Genomic DNA, 8,033 nt, shown 5'->3' on the forward strand with positions numbered 1-8,033 from the left:
GGGGGGGGGGGGGGGGAAGACCAACCAAGATAATTGTATCTTGTTTTCTGCAACTGTTTAGTATTCAGAAGAATGTCAGGTTGCATTTCACAACTGTATCTTCTTATCCTCCTCTTTTCTTTTTGGAGACCGTTCTGAAACATCTCTGATGTTTGGAAGCTTTCTAATGTTGCATCCTGGAATTACTCACAACTTCTGTCTTACATGAAGATTTTTAAAGAGTTGTCTTCTTTAGCTGATACATAGATAAGCAGGTCTTAACAGGAGGGAAAAGAAGGAACAGGCAGGAAAGGAAGAAACTAGAGATGTTTCCCATGAGCTTATACCACCCTCTCACAACATTTGCCAGTACTGGTGGTTTTTGCTTGGTTGTTTTTTCACTGATCTTCCTTCCCTAATATTTACCTTCCTGAGGTAATTAGAAAACATTGGGGTTTGTTTTTTGGTTTTGGTTTTTTTTTTTGTGTGTGTGTGTGTGTGCGTATGTGCGTGGTCTTTCATAGCCATTATGTGCCTTTTCACACCCACGTTGCTTTGGGCTACTGGGCATTATTACCCTTTCTGTGATCAGATAGTATGCCCAGGCTCCCTCTGATCACTTCTTCAGGTACATTGGTAGTAGCAGCCTTCCTCAAGCTGATCTTAATGTTTGATCATATGGTTCCCACTAGATGTTTCAATTTGTTATCTCATTCATTGAAATGTATCGGGCTATGTCAGTAATTAGAACCATCATATTGATTATATTGTTCAATGCTGTCTATTTGTAGTTCCTATTCCCAGTTGTCAGCAAGTAACCCAAAGAATGTTTGATTTATATGTTTATGCTTGCAGCCTGGTACAGGTGAAGCCTGTGTACGCTACAAGCCTTGACACACTGCAAGTCTTAGCTTGTAGCAGTTAATATCCCCGATGTTCAGATTTACACTGAGCTATTGCTTTTTACTCACACTTAACTCTTGCTTCAGTAGGTTTTAGAACTCAAAATCCTTATTGCATTACTACAGAGCTCTACTATTTCAATACCACTTTGTCATTAACATCATACTTATTTTTTAAAAGTAGATAAGTTTGTTTAGCATTAGAGACACATCCTAGATTTTTTCTAACCTTGAGTTCATCTTTCTTATATAATACTGTCATTTCTTTCCTTGTTCACCTTGTTTTAAATGGCTGTAGAGGTAAATATGAATAGGGGTTGAACAGATAAGCAATTTGCTGCAAAGGAGCAAATCATTCCCTGTCAGGTGCTCCGTGGTAACTCACATTTACACTATGGTAAATGTAAGGTACTTTGATGTAAATTATCTTAACAGAAGAGGGCCAAAACCCATGAATATTGTTAAGTAAGTGAAGCAGGTGGCAAGCCGTAACTACTCACTCTGCTTTGTTTTTATGTCAAAACTCAAAAACTTCATGGTGTTTTTTTATTTTTAAATTTAATTTTCAGGTTCAATAGTTAATTTTGGGCATTTCTGGCCTTCAAGAAGTAGTTTGTCTGTCAGTTTCTTGTCATTTTTTTTCCCTAGGATTATTCATCCAGTGATATTTTGAGCTCATTCAAAATATTTTTTCTCTTCTTTGAACTTCAAATTCCACATAGTTTTCATCTCTAACCTTAGAAAATGTTATATTATCTTCTTTTCAAATACTCGTATATGAAGCTTCAGCCCAGTTAATTTCATTGATTAGTTCCCATAAGTTTCTCAGATAGCTCTAGAAGATTTTCATTTATTCTTCCACCTACTGCTTTAACAGTTTTTCAGTCAAAGTTTCTTTTCTACAACTAGCACTTATAGGTGGTCTTCTAGCTCTTTCCTTGCCAAGATTATTTAAAGTACATTGCTGTTTATTACATCTTTTCTGTTTGGTAAGGAAATCTTCAACTACTATAAAAGCATCCAGATTGGCCCAAATTAGTAGTAGCTTCTCTTAACATGTCTAGATAGTGGATGTACCAGATTCATTAAAAATGGAAATTATTTAACCTTCTTAGTAATGATAATCTCATAATGCACTGATACTTAAATCTGAAAGGACCAGTCAGAGGCCAATCATTACTATAACAAAGCACAATAATCTATGGAATTATCTTCACACTTGGAGTAATTTAATTAGAATACTGTACTTAAATGCCAAGTATTATATTGTAAAGTTAAAAAGGAAAAAACATGCTTGCTGTATGTCAAGGTCCTATCGGTCCTCAACCAAAATTAGATACTATACTGTCCTGGAAAATGTTTTTAAAAGCCAGGAAGCCTAGGTTTCAAATCTGCTTTCCAAGTCTGCACTCTTCCTTTCCACATGCATGGAATGTTACCAGTAAACTAGCCCAGGTGCGCTAGTTCATACATCCCCCTACATATATAACCTGAACTGATGCCATGGGTAATACCATTTGATCCAATAAAGTAGGTCACTATTAGAAACTAGGTGCTGTCAGGTGATCCTTTGGTTATATTAACATCTCATTTTAAAAGCCAGCAGAGTATTTAAATAAAGCCTAGCTAAGATCTGTTATACAGGCACATAAATCCAGTGTACAGGGAGCATAAAGCCTATAGATAAATCGAGGGTAATCCCTTCTATCCAAGCACTGTGCAAGAAACCTCAGCTGGCCTGTGGAGGCTCTTTCACAAGGCTGGTATTCAGAAGTACGCCCAGGGGAGAAGGAGACCCATAACAAAGTTTGTTTCACATTCTGTAGGGCAGCAGGGATTTAGCTGCAATGGCTCATGAAGATATCACAGGCAGCCAAACAACGGCTGTTGTGTTTGAGCCTTCCAACTTCTGTTTTCCAGTCTCTTCTATCAAGTCAAGAACCAAGGAAACTGTGTGAACCAGCAACCTAAAGATGGACAAATTGTGTGCCTCCCTACTAGGTCATCTATTATTCCTACTTCCCTTAAGTGACACCGATGTCAGTTTTTCTGGGTATGTATTACAGCCTGTATAAAAGGTTGATAATGTGGAGTAGCTTTTCCTTCTCACTCCTGTTACCATCAGCACTGTCAGCTGTCACTGACCTTTTCTCAATTGCCAGCCAGACTTTCCCCATAGTCAAGGGACTTCTGAAAAAACAAGTGTTAAATATAGATGTAAACACTTGCCTTGTTTCTAACATGCAAGGGATTATTTCAGTTTGTTATTAGGAACTCAATTTCTGCTACTATCTTATAATTTTTCTTAGAAAAATGTTTAGGCAGTTTTTACTCTAAAAATTATTTATGTTTGAAGCTATCTTACAGCTGTGCAGCTGATACATTTTTCAAATACTGCCATGGAAAAATATACCTGTTTTGAAGTAATCCACAATTCTGGATTGAGTCTGTTGATGACTGGAAAAAAATGACATAGTTGATCAACTCCACTAAATACCAATTTAAATCTATGGTTGAGGGAATGTTGAGGGAATTTGGCAATTCCTAATCAAAATCTTGCTATTCTGAGAATTGGGAATACCATTCACCGTGTTAGGTCCTTTTACTGTTAAGACTATTCTGCCATAAATCACGTGTTGTTTGTCTGTGAAATAGAATTTCTGTTGTACAGTAAAAATTTCACAAGGTATTTATTGGATAACTTGTACTTCTTAAGGAATCAAACTTTGTTGCATTTCCAAAGAGAAAAATTAGAAAATATTTCCTTACACATTTGAAATAAAAGATAAGCAATGTCTGCTGAGCCTTAGATTACGTTGTCTTATGTTTCCTAATAGACGTCACCAGCTAGAACTCTGCTTGACAATATTTTAAACAAGACAGTTAGCAGCCTGGTTAAAGCAAACAAATGTTATGATTTACATTAGGTTTGAAAACTTCTTTGGCTTTTAGTTCACCCAAACAAGTCTAAATTTTGTGTGGACCAATCTACATTTTATGTCATACAGGGAGTTTCTCCCTCCACCTCTTCTGGCATTAAGGAAGCAAAGTAAATATCTCCAGCCCAAAAGCAAACAAATCTTTTAAAATATTTCCAAGAAAACCCCCATTGTATGAATTTAATTTTTTTCACAGGATATTTTACTCAAATTAACTGGTATGTGTTGTTTATGTGCTTGTGTGTTACATATAAAACATAACACTATCTAGTTGGCTTTTTTAATATTATGAATCTAATTTATCATTTTACTGGTTGCCTAATTTATTTCATAACTCCTTAATTTATTTCATAACTCCTAGTTATTATGAAAATAGTAAAATATATACATGCCGTATTACTGCACAATGATCTGGCTGTTTATTATTTAATACCTCCTAAGCTCATACAGTGGAGTGGGAGGGAAGCCTACTTTCCAGGGTGTTAAGATAGCATCATAAAATCGTAAGCAATGCAGGAACTTGGAAGCAACCAGGTGCAGAACAGAATTTCTTGCATGAGTTAGGCTGGTATCTGCACCTATGGAATGAAGTTGGGAGACTGGACTACAATTTGTCAATGTCAATTGACAGGTGGGAATCCACATCGCTCTCTCACAGGCATCATTCAGGAACAGCTGTCACTGGAGAACCTTAGCCAGGGAAGAGAAGGTGGTTTGGCAGAGGTCTTTCCAGTCAGCACTCCTTCAGTACATGTCATTACGGGAGTTTGTAGAGTCTCCACTGCACTTAGTATGCCCTCTCTTAAAAGCGGGCCATCTGTTAGCGTGACCTTGTTGTCAGATGCAAGTATAGGTTAAGTGAAATATTTTGCATGGGAAGCACAAGGGAGATGGCAATTTGGGTCACAACTGACAATGTGTTTGTCCACAGTGCAAGCTGCTGTAATACATGAAAAGTTTAGCGTTTATTAATTAATTCCCAGTTTTGCTTTAGATACAAATTTTGAGACATTAGTTCTGTGATCTGTTTTAGTTTTTTAGCACGTCATATACCAGATTATTCCTCGCTTTGATTAGCATACACACAATATGAGTGAAATGGTACCAATCTTGCTCTAAGGCTCAATTGCTGTAGTTTTCCCAATTCTAAAATAGGCCAAAGGGTAACAATCTGTCATAGGTACACTGAAATGAAAATCTGTTGACTAAGGTTTAGTGTGCTGTTCCAGTGATACAGCAGAGAGATTCAGGATGAAATACTGCCAGATGCTCTGATAGTGGTTGGTAAAGAAATGCTGAATTAGTTTATTGGTACTCAGGTCACAAGTGTAAGTCAGTCTAATAGAACTGAAGTGTGAAAAATTCTTCCTCCATATCCTTTAGCAGCTGGTGGGGCTTTTCTGAGACTCCCAAGTATGCAACCTTCCTGTAACATCCTACAGCAGCAGTGTCGTATCAGCTGCTATTAGATAATGAAAGGGAATGAAAGGGCTCAAACAAATTAATTTCTAACAATTATTAAGACTAAACTGTGATAGGGTGTATGAAAGCTTTGCTTGTGTTTTGTTTCATTTGTTTCTCAAGGACTCCTGGCTCCTCAACTGTTTCCTTAGGTTCCTTTGTCTGTTTAGTTAAGATTGAAATGCTCGTTAGGCTCCCGATGTAAATCACTGATAGCAGACTCAAGGCCTTCAGAGGACACTTGGACAACTCCTAGAATGAGATAAGGGAGGCTCTAACAAAGAGACAGAGACCCTGTTACAGAGAAACTGATTTTGCTGACTTAGGAGGGAGACACCTGGACTTTACTTCAGAGCACATGTTCTGGAAAGAGGGTCAGCTAGTGAACACTGTGAAGAAGACTACTTACTTCCTCCCCCCGACCACCAAAGAGCCTCACCTTATTTTCACTACGCATGCTCAGATGATGCAAATGAATTCTGGGAACTCATTATCATAAGACACCCCTTTCTAGGAAATTAATGAATATGTCTGATTTGTGTGTATGTAAACTGATGTCTCTAGCACTAATTCTTGGGAGCCCTTATGGTGGAGAATCCCCAGGGCCACCCCAGCACTGCCAGTAAAAGAATATCTGCTTAACAGTTATATTGGATCTGTTGAGTAAATTTGTTTCAATAACCAGGGTAGATTTTTCATCTCTTAGCAGTGCTGTCACAAGCCAGTATCTCAAAGTCTTTATAACAGCTTGAGTTAGTTGAAATGATTTAATGAAGAATGACATCTCAGGGAAAAAGTCAGTTTGGGACTCCTAGGTGTGAAAAGACGACCTATTTCTTCATTGTTTACACAAACCCAGCTCTTAAGATTCTGCAGTAACCATTATTACCTGGTTTAGGCATAGCTATAACACAGTACCTGTCTTGTGGAGACCCAGTGGATAAGCCGATGCTGGCACTAGATTTTGGTACATCACAAATTATTGAGGTCTTCTGTCTGTTGGGTGACCAGCGGCTTTGTAGAATAAAAAGCAAAATATCTGAAACCACCCACAAAATCTTGTCAGTGCCGTACTATATAATTCCATCTAGGATTCATGCCATCTTCATGGTTTTGTGCCATTTTTCTGTTAGGAAGATATTTGGATCCTTCAGATGAACTAATTAAAGGTTCAGTGCTCATCTCCATTTCCCGAATTATTGCCAAGTTTCAGGAAACAGTAATAACATTATTTCTTAATAATACGTATTACTTGAGTACAATGCCTGTATATTGCCAGAGCGCTGTTTAAATAATTGTATAACTAGAGCATCATGACCTTGTTTAGATACTAAAAAGCTACGATGGGAGCTTTTTGGGGCGTAACTATTTCAATGTTAGCCAAGAGTTAACTCAGCTGGTTTTCTAATGCCCATTTTCGCGGGAGTTATAACATTTTTTTTATGTTTAAAAGACCAACATGTCCCTCATTAAAAATCAGGGTTTAAAACGTAGATATAGAGCATTTGAGAACCCTGCAGGCGGTGGCAGAAGCGGAGCGCCAGGAAAAGAAGGTCACCCTTTGCAGTTAACAGTTGAAAAATTAGAACATGCATTACAGAGAGCTTAAAAGCAGGTCTAAATAACTTTGATTTTCGATTTTCATGTTTTCTTAGTTATTTTGTAAGCAGCATAAGTTTTCAGCAATGAAGCACTTGTACAGTTTCATCTGTGCAGATCTTCAGTCTTGTGACTGAGGTGGGTCCAACTCTATCAACAGGAGTCAAATTGGTTTTATAATCCGGGCACTGTAACAAAATGCAGAGAAACTCCCTGACTCTATTTTATGAAGAACAGGTCTTAACTTGTGTTTTATGACCAAATTTCTTTCTCTGTAGATTTTAATGGAATTCAGTGTTGTAAACAAGCTACTGTTCTGACCCTCAGAAAAAAGAATATGCTACTGTAATATCCACTCAGATAATTAAAGTGTGTCTAATCTGATTTTTGAAGAGGGTTCTGAGTTCCAGCTAACAGGAATTGCTAGCAAACAAAGGGTTATAAATGTAATTTTTTCCAGAGTTTAGGAACTTAATTAGTTCAAAATGCTTAACATGGTCAGAAATTTTATTCTGATCAGGACTGGATAAATGAGGATATTATTGCTTGTCATGTACGGGATTTTTTTCCCACATTCTTCTCTTGTAAACTTTGGAACTGCTTTTCTTCACTATGGAAATGTTCAGGTGTGTGAGTGTCCACAAAATAGTGTTCACCAGTATTTAAGGCTGAACTGTTTCCTGTTCTTATTGTCTTGATATTCATCATCCACTCACTTCATGGAAGATAATAAATGTAGTTAAACTTAACTGTTTGTGCTCATCCTTGAAAAGATCCAGCAGAGGAAGGACAGGCTAAATAGTGAAATATTTTACCAAAGATGTGGTGGTGATGGCAGTGATGTTTCAAAACATTACATGAGGGAGACTTGTATCCTCTTTCGGGATAGAAAATGAGGTTTAACAATAGATACATCATATAGTTACAAGGAAGGTCACTACAAAGGTCAGTTGTAAGGTCACATATAAAAAGTGGGTATTCTGATACATGTAAATGTGTGCATGACTTTTTTTATAGATATGTTGAAGCTGTCCTAGTTAGCTGATTGCTTGATCAGCATGGTGCCTATGTTTAGACGCCATCTGTACATCTGTGTCATCTGTGCTTTTGCCAGCTGAGCCGAGCATTCAGCCACTTTTCCCTTGGTCGTAGC

At 37.4% G+C, this 8,033-nt stretch overlaps 1 pseudogene; it reads left to right on the plus strand.

Annotated features, from left to right (window-relative positions):
* Positions 1-4,359: 4,359 nt before the first annotated feature.
* Positions 4,360-8,033, plus strand: part of LOC113477117 — a 19,312-nt pseudogene continuing 15,638 nt past the window's right edge.

Source organism: Athene cunicularia (assembly GCF_003259725.1).
Source record: "Athene cunicularia isolate RWA chromosome 2 unlocalized genomic scaffold, athCun1 chr2_part1, whole genome shotgun sequence".
In the NCBI taxonomy this organism is placed as follows: domain Eukaryota; kingdom Metazoa; phylum Chordata; class Aves; order Strigiformes; family Strigidae; genus Athene; species Athene cunicularia.